Raw genomic sequence first — 22171 nt, forward strand, 5'->3', positions numbered from 1 at the left:
TCAGTTTTTGTTTATCTGAGAATAACTGAATTTCTCCTGGTTTTTGAAGAATAGTTCTGCTAGCTGTAGAATTTAACCCTCAGCTAGGCAGTTGGCAGCTCTGGGGTAGCCTTCCCTTTCTGCTATGCAGAGCCTCCAGGTCACCTAGAGATGAGAGGTCAGGCCTTCCCTGAGCATGTGCTCAGCCCTGGGCACGCGCACAGCCTTGTGTGAGCGTGTGGCCTTCTAGACTCCCAGGGATACATCAGAGCTTTTCAAAGCCCCTATGATCATCTCCTGCCCAGCTTTCCTTCATAAAGCCTTTTGGTTAGTCTATCATTTGTCCCAACTGTCATCCGCTGCCTCAGGCAGCCACAAAGTTAAACACTTGCCTGTAAGTATCTTCAACCAATGCTCCCACCCCCAGGGAAGAGGCTTTTCACACTGGCCAGCTGTAAGCCTGGTCAAACAGACAACCTTGCAAGTGGGGTCGTCCAGGAAACCAGCAGAAAGGTCAAGTAAGGCCAGTTCTTTGGGAATGAAGCTTTGAAGGCACCCCAGCCCTGTTCCCCCCCCCCCCCCCCCGCCCCCAGCGGCTGTCTGCTGTCACTGGGATTGTAGGCAGCTGATTTTCAGAGCAGGCAATGGGAATAGGGCAAATTAAGATGCCACAAAAGCTCAGTGTTCTTAATGAGAGTCAGCTGTTTTCCTTAAATAAATGCTCTCCACATTACTACAAACTTTTGGTTCATTTCCAGATTTCTGAAAAACTTAACTCGGACAGTTTTGCCTGTTATTATCATTGCTTTTATGGAGGAGAGAATTTTCGGAGATCTCTGCCGTTTTATGCTGATACCGCCCCCGCCCTCCCTCATTCTTTAGAGGCTTTAGTTCCTTGCTCACAGTCACTCTTCCCAAAACTACTCCCGGCTTAACTCTTGGTATATTCAATGTCCATGGTAATGATTTTGCTGGCACCTTCGCTTCTTAGTTCCTTGACCACCTCTGTCCCAGGGATTTTTGTCTCAGCTGATTTTTACTCCCACGGTCATATCCTAACCAGCGCCCCTGGGCCAAGCTGTTTTTGTAAATAATGTTTATTTAAATACAGCCTTTGCTCCTTCGCTTATATATTATCTACAGCTTTTTTCACACTACACACTAGAGTTGAGTATTGCAGCAGAGACCATTCATTGGCTCTTAAAGCCTAAAATATGTACTGTCTGACCCTTTATAGAAAGTTTGTGGACTTCTGCCCTAGACCTACTCAGACCTGCGTCTCTAGCTCAGTTTCAAATATCCTATCCTCCAACCAGCTCCTCCTGTTTGTTTGTTTGTTTGTTTGGCAGTGGCCTTCCTCTGGAAGCTCAGCTCCATCAGTCGTTGACCTCACCACTTTTTGGACGGTGCATCTCATTTTTTTCAGATCTTCCCTCCTTACCCTTCCCTCCTTACATTACAGTCACAGTAGTACCTCGGTTTTCAAATGTCTCCATTGACGAACATTTCGGTTTACGAACACTGTAAATTTTCTGGATCTATGGTATCATTAGATAGTAAAATTCATGCTAAATTTGCGGTTTTGGGGGTTGATTTTAAACGTCTGGAATGGATTAATCCATTTTGCGTTACTTTCTATGGGAAAACCGAGGTACCACTGTACTTCTTCTGTACATTCCTAAATTGTTCACTGACAAAACCCCGGCCACGGTTAAGTCCAACTTTTGATCTGCTCCGTGCCTGCACCTGGGCATCTCGATGTGGCTAGAGAAAACCACAGTTATTTTGCTTGTTCTCACTTTAAGTCCGTGATTATTAGCCGCACGTGGGCCTCTAATACTTCACAGCAGTCCTGCTGCGTTTCCCTATGTATTCGCTCTCATGCCTTCTTAGCTCTCAAACTTCCTGCACTCCTCTCCCATAGTCACTCTCACATTGCTTACTCTTTCACTGAAAAAAATAGACACGCGCTGCCACCCATTCTACACACATCTTCCCATTTATTTTTATTCACATGTACCCATTTGTCGGTCTTTGCTCATGAGCTGCTTGTGTACCCGTGTGGAACTAATCTCTCCTCTTACACACAAGATCTCTTACTCATGTCTACTCAAAGACTTCACTCCAGCATTTCTCCTTTTTCTCTATTGCAGAATTACTCCCCCCTCGCTGCCCAATATATAGGCTCATGCCCAGCAGCAAACATGCCCTAAATATCTCTAATCTTTAAAAAACAACCTCTCTCGATCCCACATCCTCATTCAGAAAGTACCCTGTTTCTCGATTCCCTTTAGCAAAACTTCTCAAAAAGCAGTCTCTCCTCCAGTTACACTGCAGACCCAAGTATATTCTGCACAGCGTCTCCTCCCTTTCTCTCCGAAACCGACTCTCCTCTGGCTTTTCCCTCTGCCATTTGCAGTAACTGCCCTTGCCAAAGCCATCAGTGACCTCTTCATTGGGAAATCCGATGACCAATTCTCAAACAATTTTTAAGTAGCTTTCTTGAGAATAAAATTCACATGCCATAAAATTCCCCTTTTTGAAAGTATAAAATTCAGGGGGTTTTAGTATATCCCCAGTGTTGTGCATCACTGCTGTGTAATTTTAGAGCATTGTCGTCACCCCAAAAAGAAACCCTATGGCCATTAGTAGTCACTCCACACTCCTGCCTTCCCTTAGCCCTTGGAAACCATTCTTCTGTTTCCTGACTCTGAATTTGCCTATTCTAAACATTTCATATAACTGGAATCAGATAATATATGGCCCTTGTGCCTGGCTTCTTGCACTTGGCATAATGTTTCTCTGGATCGGCCACATTATAGCATGTATCCGTACTTTCTTCCTTTTGGTGGCCAAATAATATTCCATTATGTGGATATACACCACATTTTCTGTGTCCGTTCATCAGTTGGTGGACACATTTGAGTTTCTGTTTTTTGGCTATTATGAATAATGGTGGACATTCATGTACAAGTTTTGTATGGACATGTGTATTCAGTTTTCTTGTGTATATACCTCGGAGTGGAATTGTTGAGTTATTTGGTAACTCTGTGTAACATTTTGAGGACCTGCCAAACTTCTTTCCAAAGTGGCTGTACCAGTTTATAATACCACCAGCAACATAAGAAGGTTCCGACTTCTTCACATCCTCACTAGCGCTTGTTACTGGCTTTCGTCTTGGTGGGTGTGAAGTAGTATTGCATTGTGATTTTAATTCGGATTTCCCTAATGACCAACGATTCTGAGCATCTTTTCGTACGCTCATTGGCCATTTGTATATATTCCTTGGAAAAATGTCTGTTTAGATCCGTTGTTCATTTTAATTGGGTTGTTTTGTCTTTTTGTTGTTGTGTTGTAAGAGTTTTTGTCCCATACAGATCATGTGATTTGGCAAATATTTTGTCCCATTTTCTAATGGGATGTCTTTTCGCCTTTTTTTTTCTTTTCGCTTTCTTGATAGTCCTCAGTTCTCAATCTTTATCCTACTTGACCTTTCAGTAGATTGGAAAGTATCTGAAAAAATACTTTCCTCACTTGATTTCCAGAACTATATTCTCCAATTTTTTTCCCCTCGCCTTATTGTGTGTTTCACCTCATTCTTCTTTGCTGCTTCTTTTTAATCCCTCCAACCTCTAAACATTGTAGTGCCCTGGCTCAATCCTCAGACTGCTTAGTCTGTCACAGCACTCTCTCTGTTATCTCCTCTGCTCTCATTTGTATGCTGACAATTTCGAATTTACCATCAGTTTCACATAGGCATCTGCCCACTTGACATTTTGACTTAGACGCCTGTTAGACGTCTCAAACTTAGTATGTCCAGAACCATATTCCTGCCTTTTCTCTCCAGAAGCTGTTCCTCCCTCAGTCTTCCTTATCTCAGTAAGAAGCAATTCCATTGACTCCTCATTCTCTCCTCCACATACAACCTACTTGCCTTATCTTGAATATGTTTAAAATCCAACCTCTTCTCACCACCTCTTCTGCTACCAGCTGGTCCAAACCACGTTTAACCTCTTTTGGATTATTGTAATCGCCCTTCACTAGTCTCGCTGTCTTTAGTGCCCTGTAATCTTTTCTCCGCATAGCAGTCAGAATGATTCTTTTAAAGCGTGTCAGATTACTTCACTCCTCTGCTCAAAACCATGTAGCAGCTTCTCATATCATTCAGAAAAACTCAGTTCTCACATACATCATCTGATCCCTGTTTTCATTCTGACCTCTGCCTCTCTTTTCCTGTCACACTAACTTCCTCAATATTTCTCAAACGCTCCAGGCACATGCCTGTCTTACGGCCTTTGTGTGCTACTTCCTTCCGTTTGCGATGCCCACCCCTCTGTTAGCCTCATGACTTCAATAACAGTGCCATGCGGAACCATATTGGAGCCAAAGGCAAAGGAAAAAAGTCAATAATATCAATCCAATCTTTATTTCAGTTTGATATTTTGTTCATTGTGGATTTTTGGATTAATTCTGACTTTTAAAAAATTGCCTTAATATATCATGTCTCTTGATTACTGAGTTTTTTGTTGCCCCTTTAAATTTTGCACCGAAGGTTGAGTACTTCTTGTGCCTGGTTTGCCTCATTTGCCTGACCCTGCTCAGGAAACTGAAAATAGAAGGGAATCTCTTTCTGACAAAGGGTATCACTGTAAACCTACAGCTAACATTGTAGCTAATGGTGAAAAAAAAACACACAAAAAACTGGATGCTTTTGCCTTAGGATAAAGACCAAGGTAAGTGGTATGTCCTGTCTCACCACTTCCACCCTCATTACACTGGAAATTCTAGCTAGTCCAGTAAGGCCAGAAAAACAAATAAAAGGTATCCAGATTGGAAAGGCAGAAATAAAACTGTCTTTATTTATAGATGATAAGATCATCTATGTAGAAAATGCAAAGGAAGCTGCAAAAATGCGAAGGAAAATGCAAAGATATCAGAACTAATACATGAGTTTAATAATATTCCAGGATAGAAATTCAGTGTATGAAAATTGTATTTCTGTATACTAGCAAACACGTTGAAATTTTTTTTACATTGTAATTATTAAAATACCATTTATAATAGCGTTAAAAATTTGAAATAGGGATAAACCTGACAAAAAAAATATGTAACATCTGTACACTGAAAACTATAAAACCTTGCTGAAAGAAATTTAAGAAAAACGAAATAAATGGAGAGATTTACCAAATTCATGGATTGAAAGACTCAATAGTGTTAATGATGTCAATTCTCCTGAAAATTGATTGATAGATTTAGTGACTAATTTTGATCAGGGTTTTTAATAGAAATTAGCAAAAAGATTTTTAAATACACTTACTTTAGTTTAAAATACACTTAATTTACTGACTTCGGTTCTTATTATAAATCTACAAGGATCATGACAGTATGGCATGGTTATTGAGGTAGCCAAATAGATCGATGAAAGAGAGTCCAAAAATTGACATATATATAAATGCTCAATTGATTTTTCTGTAGAGGTGTAAAGGCAATTCAGTAGAGCAAGGATAGTTTTAACAAATAGTATTGAATATCCATCTGCAAAAAAGTGAAGTTCTGTCTATACCTCACAACATATATTAATACAACATTTAATTCAAAATGGATCTAGACATAAATGTAAAATCTAAAACTATAAAACTTCTGGAGAAAATCACAGAAAACTTTTATGACCTTGAGTTAGGCAAAGATTTCTTAGATATAAAAGTACAACATATAAAAGGAAAAATTGGTAATTGGACCTCATTAATGACAGGAAGTTTTGCTATTTAAAAGACACTGTTAAGAGAATGAAAAAGCAAGCCATAAACTTGGGGAGAAAATAGTTGCAAATCACATAACTGATAAAGGACTTGCACCCAGAATGTATAAAGAAGCCTTAATATTCAATAGTAAGAAAATAACCCAATAAAAAAATGTGCAAAAAATTTGAACAGATACTTCAACAAACGTAAGTGCATAAAAAGATGTCCAACATCTACAATTGAAAAGACTGATGATACCCAGTATTTTTTAAGGAGCAGCTGGAACTGTTTGACACTATTAGTAGGAATATAAATGATAGAACCACTTTGGAAAACAGTTTCACAATTTTTAAAGAAATTAAGCACTTAACTAACATAACCCAGTCATTCCATTACACCACATAAAGTCTTGTACATGAATATTCATAGAAGCTTTATTTGTAATAGTCCAAAACTGGAGACAGTTCAAATATCCATTAACAGGTTAATGGGAAAGCAAATTTTGGTATAACTGGGCAATAATTATTACTCATTAACAAAAAGGAATGATCTGTTGACAAATACATGAATGACTCAAAATAATAATTCTGGGTGGAAGGAACTATATAAAATAAAGAGTACATATTACATAATTACATTCATATAAAATTCTAGAAAATGAAAACTATAGTGACAGGAAGCCTTCAGATCAATGTTTGGCTGGGAATGGGATGGAGAAGGGCAGGGAATTTCTGGAAGGACTAAAAAGCACCAGGAAGGAAAATTACAAGGAGACCTGAGGAAAATTGAGTGTGTGATTGATATGTTCACTCTCTTGATTATGGCGATGATTTCACAGTGTCTTACAAGTCAAAACTCTGAGACCTTACAAGTCCAAAAAGTTTGTCTACATGTTAAATTCAAGACCGGAAATACTAGGTTGAGCTATAAGAAATTACTGTTGACAATTTTTGTCCTATAAAAATTGTAGTTTCATATATGTTTAACCTAATAATTTTACCTCAAAAGGTTGAAAGTATTGTATTATCTTTTTATTCTTGTTACTCTGAAATTTTATTGTGATGTGCTTTGGTGTGGGTTTCTTTTCATCTGTACGACTACGTAGTAGGTAAGTTCTAGACAGCCCTTCAATCAAGAAATTGATATCTGGACTTTCTTTTGTTTTGTTTTTTAAAAAATATTTTCCTTTCTTTAGTCTTTCCTTTGACAATTCTATTAGTTGCATTTCAGCCCTACTATATACTGTTTTTCGCAATTTCTTATTTTTTTCTCCATTTTGCATCTTTTTTCTAGATTTCTTGAGCTTTAGTCTTCAACTTTTGTGTGTGGGGGTGGTGTGTGTGAGTGTGTTTGTGTGTGTGTGTGTGTATTTCTACAATCTTTTTAAACTGAATACTTTTAGATAGTCTCTTTTGTTCCATGGATGCAAAAAATTACATCTGACAGGATAGTGTTTTTATTTTGTTGTTTTTCTGCTCCCTGCATTGTCTCTATTTATTACAAGTTCTTTCATTGTTTAGTTTAGATTCAGAGGGTTTATGTCAAATGTCTTGTCCTTCTTGATTATCCACTTGTATTTAAATGTAAGACACTCCAGTCCTTTTTTTTAGAAACTCTGTTTTCATTGGTGGGGCTTAGCAATGGGTGGGCATTACTGTAGTGGGTGATTGACCATTTGGGTGGCGTCTCCCAACTGCCAGCATCTGTAGGCTTTTGCCTACTTTTACAGAACACAGTAGAGGGAAAATGGTTCTGTGTTTCACTGTTGCTGTCAGTACTGTCCTTTTCTCCCTATTTTCAGTTGTGCTTGGTGTGGGAGAGGACAGAGCCTGCCTGGTTAACATCTCCAGAGAGTAAACCCTCGGACTTCGGCTAGAATCATGAGGGGTACGGATGCAGTGGGAGATGGGGAACCGGCACTGGGGGGTAGACATGGTCTAGAGGTCTGATTGTGTCTTGTCAAGACTTGGAGCTGATCTTCCTGTTTTGAGTCCTGCCCTCTTTTCAGAAGAGCCTGATGCCTAAGCCTTTTCTGGGTTTTGAATGTTTGCTAGCACAGTTCGTCCACTTTCACCTTACAGGCTTTTAGGTCTCTTACAGGCTTAGGTTTCACTTCGCACACTGGTAGTAGCCCTGGGTGTCTCTTTGCTGCTATTATCTTTGGGAAATAACTTGAATCTGACATGTAGTTTTGCTCTATTTTTTCATTCTATAGCAAATTGTGAATGTTTTTTACTGGGTTAAGTTACCCAGTTTTTTTTGGTAAATATCTCTAAGAGTTCCCTTTGAATACACTAATAAGTTTTATTTCTAAAAATCTTCTTGACTAGCTTCTGGCATAGCTACCCAGCACCTAATTGGGTGCTCTCGGCGTCCTCAGTTAATACTCATTTGCCTTTGGCTTCTTGACCCCTGTGCCAACCATACTCAGTAGATTTGGGCTTGACTGAATTATTTCAACATTCTGAGTGCTGAGTTTTTCTCCTTTAAATGACGTCTCACAGAGGAGGAAACAGGATCTAAGAGATTTTGAAATGCATATTTTTAATTGAGATAATGTGCCGAAGGGAATATGCCTTGTGAAGTCAAATTACTGATGACCTTGTTACGTTTTTAGGAAGAAGTTAACCCCCTAAGAAGGCAATAGAAACAAAGCTTGTTTTGTCCTCTTCCTGTCCTAGCTAATTACACTGTTGTTCACTGTCTTTGATTTCTTAACGTCTAGGTTGGCTTAAGGAAGAGGGAGGAAAAGGAAGGGGGTCAGGGATAACTTGAGCTGACGATGGGTGTCAGCAGCATTTTCTCCTGCGGCCTTCAGGGAATGCTGGGTAGAATGATGATTATTGGAACGGAATGGAAGGCAGCCAAAGTCTTGAATTTTAGTAAAATGGAATAGTTCTCAAGTTTATTAGAACCACCATTTAATGCTTTTTCATTAGTTGTCTCTAATTTTAACCTTTCCCATAAAATGTAGCAGAGAGGCAGCTGTAATCTGGCAACTCATGGCCCTTTTTTTTTATCTCCACAATAGAGATGTTTGTCTTCAAGATGATAATTTTTCTTTATAGCTTTTCTTCCTATGAGAGGTTGTCTCTGCCTGTTGCTTTCTAGAAGAGGTTCTAGAAGGACAGTGCTTTGCAGTTTATTCAGTATTGTAGGAGAGGCTACTGTGCAGAACACAGAATACCATTTAATTCACGAGGATGGCGGAGACTAAAGGAATTAGTTCATCCTTTAGAGCAGCTGAAGGAACTAGCAGCCCGTTGTTCTCCAAAGTGGATCTGGCCACCCACCAGTTACTGAAATCTCAGCCTTGTCTCTCTATGCATTTCAGTGTGCTAAGCGGTCAGGGGGAAAATCCTGTCTTCCCTTCCTCCGTTAGACATGGAGGAGCTATTTTATAGATCAATGAGACTGTATCAATCCCGTCAGAGCCCTTTTTTTAGCACCTAGCTCAGCGCCTGCTTATAGACAGGCCTTAGGAAACTCTGGTGCATAGATGCTGAAATAACTAAGTTCTGGGCCAGTGGTTCAGGGAGCCTCATTGAGTTTCTGGAAAGTTGTGTTATATTGTCCTACATTTGTGGAGAAACTAGTAAAAGTTACCACAACTTAGATTCTCTAAGTCATTCATTTATTCATTCATTCAAAAATATTTATTGCGTACTTCCCATGAGCAGGCACTGTGCTAGAGACCCAGGGATAGTGTCGGAGCCAGAATACCCTCCTTCGTGGAATGTCCAGTTTATTGTGGGAGGGACACGTGACAAAACTAGTCTTTTGGTATGAGATAAGTGCTACACAGGGAAGTGATACCTCTAAAATACTATGGAAGTGGAGTCTGTAGTTTAAGTTTTCTGAAAACTTAGTGTAGTTATTAGTAAAATTTCTTCACTCCCTGCAGGGGTCATCAGGAAAGTTTGGCATGTTTCCTCACTGTAGCAATGTGCAGGTACTAGATAATAAGGACTGTTTTCCCTCAGGGTGTCATTTGTTTCTTTCCCTTATACTTTTAAGCTGAAATAAATCCTGTGCAGTTTAAAGAATAACAATAAAAAGAACACCTGTAACTGTTAACGCACCTTAAGAAGTAAAGCGTTGACATTTTAGGTTTAGAACCTCCTGACTCTTTCCTCATTGCACCCTCTCCTTCCTCTTCACCTCCCACTGGCATTTTATGTTAATCGTTCACCTGCTGATCTTCATATTTTTCCAGTTGTCTGTATTGCTAAGCAGTTTTGCTTAGTTTCACCTTATTTTTTTGTTCTTGATGTAAATGGAATCACAATGTCACGCCTTCTTTGGTGCCTTGCTTTTTCCTTGTCCACGTTGATATGTGCAGTGTAGTTAATTTATTTTCCCCACTTTCGTGTTCCACAGTATGAATATGAAAATCTCATCAGTGTGTTGGTGGACATTTGGGTTCTTTTCAGCATTTTTGCTATTGCAAACATTGCTGCTGTGAATAGTGTGTTGTCCCCGGTACACATGTTTCTCTGGTGCAGGCTTTCTCGGGGGTACACACCCCGAAGTGGAGCTGCTGGGTGATCGGGTGTGCATGTGCGGTACTAGGCCAGGCCAACCTATGAAAGTGGTTGTGCCACTTCATGCCTCCACAGGCTTGGCCGAATCGGTACTTCTATTGTCAACTTTAAAAATGTTGCCAGTATGGTCGGTACGCAAAACTGTCTTAAATACGGCCAGGAAGGGGTTAAGAGCAATGTGAGCACCTCTCAGTATGTTGTGTACCGAAGCCTCTTTCTTACTCTCGTTCTTTCAAAAAAACAAACCCAGAAAGAATACAGGATGGGAGTTTAAAAATTCTCAGGGCGAATGGCAAGGTTTATAAAGCACAAAGGCTCACTTCCTCTGAGTACTGAAGCAAGGACAGTGTGCTAAGGTAGCCTCCTTCTAAATAGATGTGACTAGAGGCTTTTCTTCTGAATGGACTGTCTAGACTTATTAGGATGGTAAGGAAATAATTTGGTACTTTGCCACATGGCTTGAAATACTGTATATGAAATGAGAACTTAGAATGTAACTTTGCTTTTTTCTCTTTCTGCAGGAGATTAGAAAAGGAATTCTTTGATTTACTATTAGACAAAACCTTAGTTTTGAGAGAGGACAGAAAGATTTACTTTGGGTCTGTTGGTGTTGATCGTAATATAGCACAGAATGGTGCACAGAGCGAAATTTAGTAGGAGTTTCTTCTTAGACTAGTGGAATAATTGCATGTTGATTGAAAACGTGAGGTATACAGTGAAGTTGAAAAGCATGTATTTCTGCCACATGTACTTCCTTCCTTCTGTACCCATCTCTTCCTTCCGCAGTTGTGAGTTGGTTTATTTAATTTCTTGCTAGTTCCTGCATGTGTGTACCTGTTCTCTTACTCTAATCCTTTGTTCAATCAGATCAGTCCAGCTTTGGGGCTAGAAATCCATTGAATCTCATCTAGCAACCTGAGCAAAACCCATAACGGGGGGAGGGGGAGAATATCTTTAGAACTAAGTTCTGGAACACTGGAGATATGAAAATCATACCAAAATAGACCATTTCAATGAAATATTAAAATTGCCATTTAAGATTGAAAGAAGATCTCTTTGCTTGAGGAATACATGCATCTGACCTATTTCACCATTTATTATACTTGAAATATACATCATCTCTATGGAGCTCAAATATTGTGATTCTTCTAATACCTGTCATGCTTGGACCCTAAGCCATTCCAGAGCCACTGTGGTTTATGTGTAGCCTTTATCTCAGTTATATCATTTTGAAGAGGTTCCTGGTTGGCAGTGTTTTCGTTTTGTGCTGAAAATGCTGTCTGAATGTAGAGGTTTTCACTTTGAAGGGTCCCCTTGTAATAAACCTCAAGTTAAGCAGCAGTGCTATTAAGGCTAGCTGCCCCCTGACAGTCATACCAGTTTGGATTAGAATTTAGAAGAGACTAAAATGCTAGTATTTTATTAATCTCATAAGGAGACTGAAGCCAAGAGAATCTAAGTGACCGCAGCTAATGACTAGAAATGTCTCGAGGGTCCTAGAAACCGAGTAACAGGAGCCAGGAAAACTCCCTTTGCAGAATTAAGGTCAGCTTGTTACAGAGGTTAGGGGAAGGGCAGATAGTGGGGGTCTCCCGATCTTTTTAAAGACTGAAGTATTTGTCTTTAAGTATTTGTAGGCATGTTCCTCTTATGAGAAGCCGTCCCACCCGTTTGTTTTTCCAAAGGCTTCTTCTCAAGCCAGTGATTAGCCACGTGCCTCATTGAGGGTGGAGATTAAGTGCTTTCTGTCTAACTCCTTTGAGAATTACAGGATTATTACCACTTTGTCACCTGCTGACCAGTTTTATCTGCTTGGGGAGACTGGGTTATGCATTCTGCTCTACAAGGAGAGAAAGATTGTACAGACTACTGGAATTTCTGGCAACCTCTTTCCCAGTCTTACTAGTGCGTGGAGGACATGTTCCAGCTAGCCAGATAGGGCGAGTGGTTTAACTACACATCACAATGTCATTCGGGGACTCTTTCTCCTAGGTTTCTTTCTGGCTTGCTCTGATGAACACTAGCAAATTCCATGTTAACTCTTCTGATGGAGCCCCGTATAGAGTAGAATAAGAATTATGGAAAGGGCACTCACCTTACGTGCACATGTTCCAGCCTCAAATAAGGATGGGCTTAAAAAGCTAAAAAGGAGCACTTGACATTTTAAATTGATGATTTAATAGCCAACTCCTGACCTGTTCTTAGCCTGAAAAGAGTTGCTTATATCTCTGGCTTGTGAACCTTCTATTCTTTGTTCTGAAGGTAAGGGTCAGTGGATAAAGCCCCTTCGGAGGATTCCTAGGGCACATTTAATCATAACAGAAACTTCAGCAGCAGCATTTAGCATTTTTAGGGTATGTGCCAGGCAACAATGCTAAATGCTTTTTATATGATACTTCATTTAATTCTCATAATAGTTCTGTGAGATACTTACTAATATGATTTCCATTTTACTAATTGGATAACTGGCTGAAAGAAGTCCAATGACTTGCCAAAAATTGCACAGCCAGTAGTGGTGGGTCTATCTGAACCCAGGTTGGCTGTCCTCAAAGGCCGTTTCTCTTCATCATTATCGCCTACTTATCTTCACCCTGTGCTTCTATTTGAAGAAGTCTTTCTTCCCTTATCTATCCATTCTTAAACCAAAACCCTCTTCTACTAATTCCTGAAATAGTCCACATCTGTGAAATTTTTCAGGGATTATTTTATGTGAGATTTTCTTTCCTACAAGGTTAAAATTATAAATAGAGTGGTTAAGAAATTTCACATATTGGAAACAGACCCAGAAACTTAAGAGGTTTGTTTATTACAGAGTTGGCAGGAAAAACTCGTATCCTTTTGAAAAGCTCTTGATGGTCTTCACAGATAAATGACTGAAAACTGAGACTGACGGATGCTGTAAAAACTTAGATGGTATGTGGTTGATTATACTGGTTATGATAAAAGCTAAAGCCTTATTCTCATTTACTAGAAAGTCAAAGAGCTGCCAGAAGAAGTTGCAGAGAGGAAGAAAAAGCACACACTGTGCATGGCCCCCATTTAATTTATGAGCTTAAATCTTAACTGTCTGCCAACTACTTGCTGATTAGACATCTCAGTTCTCAACCTGTAGCTAACAGATCTGGCCTTTCATTGTTCTGGCTTAAGAGGGACCCAGACTCTGCTCAGTATTCTAGCTCTTGGGCCTGAACGGTTTAAACATTCCTATGGATAAATATAAGGCCATGCATATGGGGGAAGGGGCCTGAGGTAAGTAAACTGAACTCGATATTTAGTGCATATTATATGTTGTATGTTAAATATTATATACCAGAGTTAACTCTAGAAAACCTGAGAGTCGATGAAGTACCAGATACCAAAAAGCCTTAAAATGTACATACCTTCTCACTCCCTAATTTTATATGTAGGAGTTTAGCCTGTGGAAATACCATGTTCCCCCGAAAATAAGACTGGGTCTTACGTTAAGGTTTGCTGCAAAAGACACATTAGGGCTTATGTTCAGGGGATGTCATCCTGAAAAATCGTGCTAGGGCTTATTTTCCAGTTAGGTCTTATTTTGGGGGAAACATGGTAGTGAAACCAGGTACAAGAGGTTTAGCCATTAAGATATTTCTCTCAGCTTTGTTCATACAAGTGAAAATTGGGACAACCTAAATATCCACCTGTAGGGCATTGGTCAGGTAAATAATGGTTTATTTGTGTAAAAGAATACTATGCAAACATTTAAAATTGTGCTTTAAATTAGCTAATTGACACAAAAATGTTCATGATACAGTGAAATTCTTATAATCTGGCTTTTTGTGATCTGAAAATTCCAGTTGGTCTTCAAGAAAGTTCCCACATTCAAGAATAATCCAGAATGTTCTGATGATCCAACCATAACTCATTCCTGTAGTAAAATTGAGTGGATAAAAATAGAAATGTACAGTCAATTGTGATAGAATTGAATTGGATAAGAAGGACTGGTGTTTACTGTCTGGCCATAGTAATACTTTTGTAGTGGAACTCCTTGGCTGTCATTCAAGTATTTTATTTAAGGAAGATGCAAAAATGTAATACTTTTAAGAGTAGGAGAGGTTGAAAGAGTTTTATATCATGAACAGGATGAGGCATGGCTCCACCTTCTAAAAAAAAAAACACAGCAAAATATTCGATCAACAGCTTATTTTAGGAGAAATGAATAGGTTGATGTTGAATCTCCTCCCGAGCGGGGTGGCTGGAGAAGCACTGTGATTGCTCATCTTACTAGGAACACGCAACAGACAGAGGGTCGGACCGTTTTCCTACAGGAAAGAGGGATGCTGGGCAGCTACAACTACATGTACACTGTGGTTTTGAAAATGAAAACCGGAAAAGGCAAAGACTTGCAGGGAATATGTTGAAATAGTTATGAAATATAAAAATTATAAAGATGTCACGGGTCGTTGGCTCTTAAACTCCAGAAACTGGATCAGTCAGAATGAATTTCAGGAGTTTTGTTAGAGTGATCAGAAAAGACTTCGTCTTTCCACTGGGCTTGTAAAGCTTGAACTGCTTCAGCTGCCTTGCCACTCAGAAAGAGAGCCTGTCTGAAAATGAAGCTGGACCAGAAAAAACAGCACCAAGAGAGGGAGGGATAGAAACTAGGTCTCAGTGACATCATTTGAAGCCCCTACAGCAGGGCATGCCTGATTTGGACTTCTTATGTTATTTGAGAGCCACTAAATTGCCTTTTTGTTGAAGCCAGTTTGGCTGTGGTTTTCTGTCAGTTGTAACTGAAAAAGCCCTAATGCAATTCCTTAGAGTTCGTCAAGTTCAACCACTTCATTTCATAACAAGGTTGAAGTTTGGAGAAGTGAAGGGACTTGCCTAAGGTTATACAGCGAAGTGGTGGGAAACGGGGACTAAAACCTGGCCCTTCTTCACAAGCTCATCACGGCAACGTAAATCAGTTCAGTTAGGTTTGACGTAAGTCTCGGGTGGGTTTGATGATGCCATTTAAGATAAGATAAACTGATGGAAATCAGCATGACTGTGGCACAGCGTGTCTTTTGGAATGACAGTTGACTGCTGTTGTCGGAGAATTGACCCCAATAGTCTAGTTCGTATTTTTCTAAACTATTGGATAAGAATTCTGTCCACAGCATTTCATAATTGATAATAACTGAGTCATCTGTGAATTTAGTGGATGATATTTGGGCCGCGGTTCTAATGTTGCCCATTCCCTGGTCCTCCTAAGCTTCTAGAATCATCCGACTTAAACATTTTTCCATGGGTGTGTCCAGTAATATGAAAAGAAATATGGACCGCAAATATATGCCAAGCTCTTTCCTGCCTTAGGGGCTTGCGTATGCTTTCCCCTCTGCCTGCATTACGTATCCCTGGGTTCTCATGTCTTCTCATCTTTCAGGTCTCAGCTGAAATCCAGCCTCTTCAGCGACACCATCTCTGACCACCCTCGGTAGCTCACATTGTTCTCTTCTCACTTGCCCTGTTTATTCCTTAATAGGATTCTAATTTATATTTACTTACCACTCTATACCCAGTGTCTAGCACAGGACCTACAGAGGGTACTCAATAATTGTTAAATGATTGAATTTGAGGTATCCAGGCCTTGAAAAGAAACAGTAAAAAGCACTAAGTATTTGGACCCTCCTAGCCTGTCCCAGGTAGCTTACTTGCCCTCTCACCTCCACTGACTGGACACCCGGCACAAATCCTGAAGAGAGGAAACTAAGAGCTGTACTTAACTACTGTACTAGTCATTGTCTCAGGCATTTTTGAGTTCACATTTTATTACCTCTGTTCTTCAGTTCGTTGTGCCTTGTTCTTTCTCTTCTCTGTGACTTCTCACCTACCCACTTGGCTCTGACCCAGATTCCTCACACGAAAAGGGTATATCCGAGAAGTGAGGTGGCCCTGAGAGCAGGCGAGGAAGGATGGAATGACAAGGGCCACCAGAAATCTCTTTCAGGACTCTAATCGCTCTGAGGTCACCGTTTAGAGTGTAGAATGAGAGGGAGTCTGAGTGCCCTTTTTTCTTGCTCAGTGCCCTCCACTTGAGTGCTTAGCTGGCAGGCGGGCACCTTTTCCTCCTCAGTTACTGTCAGAGCAACATGAAGGTCAGGCAGAGAGAGACAAATGAGAGCAGCTCAGAGGAGGGAGGTTACCACGGTAACAAGCAGGCGGGACTGCTATTTGGAAACTGGCCTAATCTTTCTCCTCCTCCTCCCGCCTTCGCAGCACATGAAGATGGGTATTGTTTAGCTGACCTGCATCCTTGGGGTGGGAACCGTAATCCCTTTCTGGCAGTTCCCAGTGACACTGGAGTGAGCTGCTTTGCATTTTAATTTGATAAGCAGCAGCGGCAGTTTTCTCAGAAGTGCTAGAGACATGGCTTTTTTTTTGGCCTTGTTCCAGGTAGGATTTCTGGTTGCCATAGACAGAGGCGTTTGGGATATTTATTTCTCAACAAAGATTTTGCGTATTTGTACATGCATGGGAGATGCCACATAGTTCTCAACAATGAGCACCAAATGAATACAGGCAGCCCCTAGGTTCTGAATGTCTGCTGCGTGAAGGTCATAGAAATGTTCATGTCGTACTGCCCTTGTCCTTAGGAACCGTAGGAACCAGCCAGCTATTTGGGGCCAGTCCTACTGCCCGTTACCTGTGCAATAGATGTATTGACTTAATGTCCTTACCCTTCTGCCTTCCCCTCTACTGATACGCCCCACGCTTCTTACTCTCTTCGCCTACCTGCTCATTTCCTCATGTATAATAATAAACCTAAATCACATACGTAAACATCTTTTCATTTTCCTTTAAAATGAAAACAGCTTTTTAAAAAACTAGAATAATGCATTCTCAATAATGAAAAATCAAATACTGAAAGATATAAAAGAGAAACTAACACTCTTCAGATTCTCACTCCCCAAAGATGACTATAAGCGCGTCCTTCCAGATCTCAGCTTCTCATCTACATATTGTGTAAGAATCGTATGTACTTATTACCCTGATACCAAAACCTGGTAAGGATAACACAAAGAAAGAAAATTACAGAACAGTATCTCTGATGTATACAGATGCAAAAATCCTAAACAAAATTCTGGCAAATCGAATGTAACAATGCATTAAAAAGATTATACATCACAACCAAGTGGGGTTCATCCCAGGGGCACAAGGATGGTTAAACATACGCAAATCGATCAATATGGTAACACCACATAAACGAAGTAAAGGACAAAAATCGTATGATTATATCAATTGATGCAGAAAAACGTTTGAAAAGATACAGCATCCATTTATGATTAAAACACAATAAAATGGATATAGAAGGAAAATATCTTAACATAGTAAAGGCCATATGTGACAAACCCTCAGCTAATATCATAATTAACGGTGAAAAATGGAAGCCCTTCGCTCTACGTTCAGGAATACAACAGGGCTGTCCCCTATCACCTGTGCTTTTCAGCATAGTATTGGAAGTCCAAGCCAAAGCAATCAGGCAAAAGAAAGAAATAAAAGGCATCCAAATTGGGAATGTAGAAGTTAAATTGTCACTTTTGCAGATGACATGATACTATATATAGAAAACCCTAAAGACTCCACCAAAAAGCTATTAGAAACAATAGACGAATACAGTCAAGTTGCCGGCTACTATATCCATGTTACAAAAGTCCATTGCATTCCTATATACTAACAATGAAATCTCAGAAAAGAAATAAAACAATTCCTTTTACAGTTGCAACAAAAAGAATAAAATACCTAGGAATAAACTTAACCAAGGATATGAAAGACCTATACACTGAAAACAATAAGACATTTTTAAAAGAAACTGAAGAAGACACAAAGAAATGGAAAGACATTCCATGTTCATGGATAGTAAGAATCAACATAGTTAAAATGGCCATATTACCCAAAGCAATATACAGATTTAATGTAATCCCCATCAAAAATCCCAATGGTATTTTATTTTTTTTAAAGATTTTTTTTTTTTTTAATTGGGAAAGGGGAACAGGACTTTATTGGGGAACAGTGTGTACTTCCAGGCCTTTTTTCCAAGTCAAGTTGTTGTCCTTTCAATCTTAGATGTGGAGGGTGCCATTCAGCTTCAAGTTGTCCTTTCAGTCTTAGTTGTGGAGGGCACAGCTCAGCTCCAGGTCCAGTTGCCATTGCTAGTTGCAGGGGGCGCAGCCCACCATCCCTTGCAGGAGTCAAACTGGCAACCTTCTGGTTGAGAGGACACACTCCAACCAACTGAGCCATCTGGGAGCTCAGCGGCAGCTCAGCGCAAGGTGCTGTGTTCAATCTTAGTTGCAGGGGGCAGAGTCCACCATCCCTTGTGGGACTCGAGGAGTTGAACCGGCAACCCTGTGATTGAGAGCCCACTGGCCCATGTGGGAATCGAACCGGCAGCCTTCAGCATTAGGAACACGTAGCTCCAACTGCCTGAGCCACCGGGCCAGCCCCCCAATAGTATTTTTTAAAGAAATAGAACAAAAAATTATCAGATTTGTATGGAACCACAAAAGACCCCAAATAGCCAGAGCAATCCTAAGAAAAAAGAACAATGCTGGAGGTATCACACTCCCTGACTTCAGCTTGTAATACAGGGCAACAATAATCAGAACAGTGTGGTACTGGCAGAAAAACAGATACACAGACCAATGGAATAGAATTGATAACCCAGAAATAAACCCACATAAATATGGACAGATAATTTTCAACAAAGAAGCCAAAAACATGCAATCGAGAAAAGACAGCCTCTTCAATAAATGGTGCTGGGAGAATTGGAAAGCCACATGCAAAAGAATTAAATTAGACTGCTATCTGTCTGTCACCGTGTACCAAAATTAACTCAAAATGGATCAAAGACCTAAACATAAGACCTGAAACAATAAACTGCATAGAAGAAAACATAGGAACTAAACTTAATGGACCTTGGGTTCATTAAAAGAGGATTTTGTGAATTTGACTTCAAAGGCAAGGGAAGTAAAAGCTAAAATAAATGAATGGGACTATGTCAAACTAAAAATGCTTCTGCACAGTAAAAGAAACCATTGACAAAGTAAAGAGGCAATCAACTGAACGGGAGAAGATTTTTGCAAACAACTCCTCCTATAAGGGGCTAATATCCAAAATATATAAGGAACTCATATAACTCAACAATGAAAAAACAAACAATCCGATTAAAAAATGGGCAGAGGACCTGAAAAGACATTTCTCCAAAGAGGACATACAAATGGCAAATAGACATATGAAAAGATGCTCAACATCACTGATCATCAGAGAAATGCAAGTAAAAACCACAAGGAGATATCACCTCACACTGGTTAGAATGGCTTTCATCAACAAGACAAATAGTAACAAGTGTTGGAGAGGCTGTGGAGAAAAAGGAACCCTCATACACTGTTGGTGGGAATGCAGATTGGTGCAGCCGCTGTGGAAGGCAGTGTGGAGGTTCCTCAAAAAATTACAAATAGAATTACCATATGACCCAGCAATCCCTCTCCTGGGTATCTACCCAAAAAATACGAAAACATTTATCCATAAAGATATATGGGCTCCGATGTTCATTGCAGCTTTATGTACGGTGGCCAAGACATGGAAACAACCAAAGTGTCCTTTGATAGATGAATGGATAAAGAAGATGTGGTATATATACACAATGGAATACTATTCTGCCATAAGAAAAGATGAAATAGTGCCATTTGCGACAACATGAATGGACCTTGAGATTATTCTGCTAAGCGAAATAAGTCAGAAAAAGTAGAGAACCATATGATTTCACTGATGTGTGGTATATAAAACAAAACAACAAAGGAACAAGACAAACAATTGAAGAAACAAAAACTCATAGACACAGACAATAGTTTAGTGGTTACTGCAGGGTAAGGGGAAAAGTGTAGCAGATGAGAGTAAAAGGGATCAATTTGTAAGGTGATGGAAGGAGAACTGACTCTGGGTGGTGAACACACAATGTGATATATAGATGATGTAATACAGAATTATACACCTTAAATCTGTGTAACTTTACTAACAATTGTCGCCCCAGTGAACTTTAATTTTAAAAAACATCGTATGTACTTACATACAGATCAATTTAACATTAATGAGATAATCAAGTACATGCTGTGTTGTCACCTTTTCTTCACTCAAAAATGTGCTGTGGCTATCTGCCCTGGATGATGTATAGAAATCTATGCAATGATGGCCATTTAGATTATTTCTGGGGGTTTTTGTTTGGCTATTAAAAGCAGTACTGAATCAAAACTGCATCATACATCTTTGTGCACCTGTCCTGTTACCTTGATAAAAATTCTAGACCATAGTAAATATTTAATGTTTATGAATGAAGAAAGGATACATAAAAAGAATGCTTATTAGAAACCAAAGTAAGTTCTAAAGCGAAGCACTCTAAATTCTTTCTTCCCAATAGAGTCATTGGGTGGATAGACTGGATGGAATGTCTCGATTTCTTCAAGGTGTTTGAAAAAGCCTTTCTGTTATTCTTGATGTCATGTCAGTGCAATGTGGACTGGCTGGTAATACAGTTGTGTGACTTTATAGCTGGCTGAAGAGCTACAGGTAAAGAGTATTGATTAGTAGATGTTTGTCAGCTAGGGTAGAGGTGGTATACCACAAGGCTCTGCCTTTGGGCCAGTCTTGTTTGACAATTTTAGTATAGCTTCCGTGACTAAATAGAAAGTATGCATATAAATATGTGGGTAATATGTAGTGGTCAGGACTTTTTCAGTTGTAATGGAAACCTGGCTCAAGCTAGTTTAAGCAAACAAGGAATGGAGATCCTTGGTTTCAGGCAGAGGCTCAAATAAGTCATTGGGATTCTGTCTTGGCTCATCTCCCGATTCTACTTTCCTCTGAACTGCCTTTATTCTTAGACAAGCCTTCTTCATGTGTTAGGAGAAATGGCCCCTGGAAGCGCCATATTTGATTAGTACTTTCAGAGGAAGGAACCAGATGAGGAAGGAATTTCCATAGCCTGTGGAGAACTGATTCCGTATAGTTTGGGTAGAGTTGGGCCACTCTTGTCGTAGAATGAGGTTGGGGGAATGGATTTCCCACAGGAAAGAAAAATTCCTCTACCAGAAGATGGAAGGGAAAGCATGATGAAAAGTCAAAACTGACTATCATGAACCACTACAGATGGATGGCTGAAGCACTGAATGTCTGAATAGAGATTGCCAATGTCGTAAGAGAGTGAAAGATGGAATAAAATTAACAAGATACTGTTAATATTACTCTCATCATCATTAGCTAACATTCATTGAACTTTTATTGTGTCTTGGACACTGTACACTAGCACTTTGCATGCAGTTAATTGCTGTACAATGACTGTATGAAACAGAGGTACCCTTGATGTTTTTATTTTACAGAAGCGGAAACTGAGGTTCAGAAAGATTACATAATGTGTCTGTGGTCGCCCAGCTATTAAGTAATAGAGTTGAGATTTCAACCAGTCTGTCTGCTTGAAATAAGCACTTGAAGTTTAAAACAGTTTCCTACATTTGGGGTACATGAATAAATAAGGTACAGAACAGTGTATATAGTGCACTGTCATTTGTGTAAAAAGAACAAAGGGAAGGTACGTATAAACAAGGAAATGCATGTGCATTGCATTGGTTGCTTCTGAGAAAGGAAACGGGGGGATCGGGGACTGAAGACAATCTTTTCAAAGTTTGATTAGAAAAGATCTAGGGAGCTTTAATGGATATGAAATTCAGTGGGAGCTTCCGAAAGTGACTTGATTCTTAGAAGAGTTGGTCACAGTCACCATTGCAGATTGCCAGAATCCTGTAGGCGCACTGCTAGGCGCTTGATGTGTGTTAAGGAATTCAATCTTTTAAACCATCCCAGTAAAGTCAGGGATATTTTCTCCCCCCACACGGATAGATGAGGATGGAG

General features: G+C 39.7%; 1 protein-coding gene across 4 annotated transcripts in view; it reads left to right on the top strand.

The window, feature by feature from the left end:
* ZNF609 (zinc finger protein 609) overlaps positions 1–22171 on the top strand; it is a 184609-nt gene that overhangs the window by 98494 nt on the left and 63944 nt on the right. The gene's annotated exons all lie outside the window — the stretch shown is intronic.

This window comes from Rhinolophus sinicus, chromosome 3 (assembly GCF_057876585.1).
Source record: "Rhinolophus sinicus isolate RSI-liver-muscle chromosome 3, RSI-T2T, whole genome shotgun sequence".
NCBI classification, from domain to species: domain Eukaryota; kingdom Metazoa; phylum Chordata; class Mammalia; order Chiroptera; family Rhinolophidae; genus Rhinolophus; species Rhinolophus sinicus.